This window comes from Ochotona princeps, chromosome 16 (genome assembly GCF_030435755.1).
Source record: "Ochotona princeps isolate mOchPri1 chromosome 16, mOchPri1.hap1, whole genome shotgun sequence".
NCBI lineage: Eukaryota > Metazoa > Chordata > Mammalia > Lagomorpha > Ochotonidae > Ochotona > Ochotona princeps.
This window is the reverse complement of record NC_080847.1, coordinates 24,277,558-24,280,233: the sequence shown is the minus strand read 5'-3', so window position 1 is coordinate 24,280,233 and position 2,676 is coordinate 24,277,558. Positions and strand designations below refer to the sequence as shown.

General features: G+C 45.3%; 1 long non-coding RNA gene across 1 annotated transcript; it reads left to right on the top strand.

Moving 5' to 3' along the window:
• Positions 1-286: 286 nt before the first annotated feature.
• Positions 287-2,420, top strand: LOC131482285 (uncharacterized). The gene is made up of 2 exons (XR_009246859.1): positions 287-415; positions 1,687-2,420. It is a non-coding gene; the product is annotated as an uncharacterized LOC131482285 (long non-coding RNA).
• Positions 2,421-2,676: the final 256 nt, after the last annotated feature.

Below are 2,676 nucleotides of genomic sequence, written 5' to 3'. Positions count from 1 at the left end.
TCAGCTGAAAGGCACAAAAATCTAGCCGATGGGAGTGTGTACTGAGGATGTCTTTAAAGCACCACAGCCTCCGAGTTGGGTTTTGCTGTCTGTTATTAACAGAAGCTCACTGTAATGACCCCAGGACCATTTCAAAAAAAAAGAGAAAATTAAATGGAGCGTTTGCTTTAGAAAATATTAAACAACATAATACACAAGGGTATTCTCAAACACAACTGTTACAAAGGAATTGATGCTGAAGAGGTAGTTGCCATGGCTTCCAGAACATTCCATCAGGATACAGTTCCCTGGGCATGCCACAGAGCCAGACGTGAGCGTCCTTCAAACACCTCGATCCTGGAAATAGCAGTAGGGTGCTGCTGGAACCAAGACTTAAATGTGCGGATGTGGCTTTGGAACTGGGAGAATCATAAAGGTAGTCTATCTTAAACTCCATGTTGGAAGAGACACTACATGTTCTAGGTGTTCTTGATGGAGACTTGGAAGAGAATACACACCCTAGGAGAAAGTGAGGGTCAGGCCAGGGCAGAGATGGGAGAGCAGCACTTGACAGCAAAGGACTGCTGGCCACCACCACAGGTGGAAAAGGGGCTTGAAGAGTTCTCTGCTAAAGCTGTGGCCTGCTGACACCTGCCTCATATCCTAGGGTTACTAATTTTTGATGACTGATATTCCAAATTGTAAGATGTTTAATTTCGCTTGTTTCTAAGCCACCCTGTTTCTGGTGGTTCCCCAATAGCTGCAGGAAGCCTCCATTTTGAGCAACATTCGTTTCACACAGTAGATGCTTGGAGAGTTTGCAGAATATCTAAATGGCGAAAAATCTATGCACACCTTTCAGTTTTACCTTTTTTTTTTTTCCACCAAAACAGCCTTGTCCTTTAAAAGCAAAACAAAAAAAATTTGAGGATCAGAGAAGAACAAACAATAAGAGAGCAGAGAGGGCGGAGAGACCCCATCTGCTGATTTACGCCTCAGATGTCTCCAGGTCACTCACCTGGGTGGCAGGCACACACCTACTTGAGCCGCTACATGCTGCTTCCCAGGGTCGGCATCAGCAGGAAGCTGGCGTCAGAAGTCACAGCCAGGACCCAAGCCCAGGCCCTCGGTTTGGGGATGCGGTTTCCTGAATGGGTATTCTAATCATTAAACCACATTAAGCTTGTCCCTGAACTTATGATTTCATCTCTCATGAACTACTTGAAGTGCCCTTGTAGTCTGGAAATACCTATGACTTCCCATAACTGCTACATTCTCATGCTTTATTGCTCAGGTGCAGTGATGCTTTCTCAGACTGTGGCCTTCCAGACTGCAGTAGTTTAACTCCTGCTAACAGCAACTGCAGCTTGTATCTTGTGTACTTCTGTTTTGTCTGGCTAACCCCCATCCACTAGAAGAGCTGTGGGGGGCCTGGGCATCCTGCCTCCTTGGCACCTTACTGGGAGCCTGGATCAGAGTGGATGTGCCATGAATGTTTGTTGGGTGAATGAATGATCTATTCCAATATCCTGAAGGTTAACTGAGTTTGACCAGTATAAATCAGACCAGTTCCCTAGCTTGCCTTGATCAACAGGTGTTGAGGTTATTTAAATTCTTATTTTAGATTTTTCGTCTATCCCAGTCTGGGAGGTTGCTTAATATTCAGTCACTCATTCACTCATTCAATAAATATTTATTTATTCGCAGCTTGTTATGTGTGAGGCAGTCCTCTGATGATTCCTAATTGGGCTATTTTTTCCCCTGTTGAATTTCAATTGAGAAAGAAAAAAGCGATTGCAGCATTTTTTCAAGGCAAAACAAGCCATAGAACAACCACAGACCGCAAACAACAAAACAATCTTTCATGAGGCTAATTAGTCCTGAGCCTTAAAAATAATAATAATAATTACCAATTTTGGAGCCATCCTCGAAGGCTTTTTGAACCACATCGTAAATCAGGACACTTCTGCCTTCCGAAGCAGGCACTGGGAGAAAAACAAGGCACTCTCAAGTTGTTGCTTTCCGTGACTCTGATTTGGCTGAATTCTCTTCTGATAAAGAAAATTTCAGGACATTGATGGACAAGGAAAGCGCGTTTCTTGCACACCCGGATTCTTTGAACGGACTTCGTGATCCACAGCTGGGCTCGTAATCAGAAGGGGTTCTTTCTGTTTTAAAACCCAGAAGGGGAGCTGACATCTTTTATCAAAAAGACAGACAATTCGTATCCCCTGACAATTCTAGATTATGGATCCCGGGAGACTCTCCTTACACTGGTATTTTATCACTGGAATCAGAGCGGCTGCTGTTTATTTTCTGAACCTCCGCGTAGTTTTCAAGGTGTTGCCAGCAGGGCCTGGGCTGACAGTGACACGTGTTATTGTCACATTGCTAGATCTGAAAGAAAACACCAGATAAATAAATATCAGTGTTTTCTTGGATCTCTTTTCGCTATCTTGGGCACCGGAGGCACTGGCATTTGTTAATTCACGTATCTGCTGTGTTTGGTGAGGCGCTTTCCCCTTTCATCTCACCGAGTGCAAGAGGAGGGTGGAGACGCAGGCTGGCAGACGGGCGCAGGCTGGGATGGCCATTTCATCCAGTCCACAGGCTGGGTGAGGGGCAGAGTGGGGGTGGAGAGGCCTGGCCTGGCTGCCGTTGGGACTGTCTTCTCATTCCTTTCCCACGCAGAGAGTT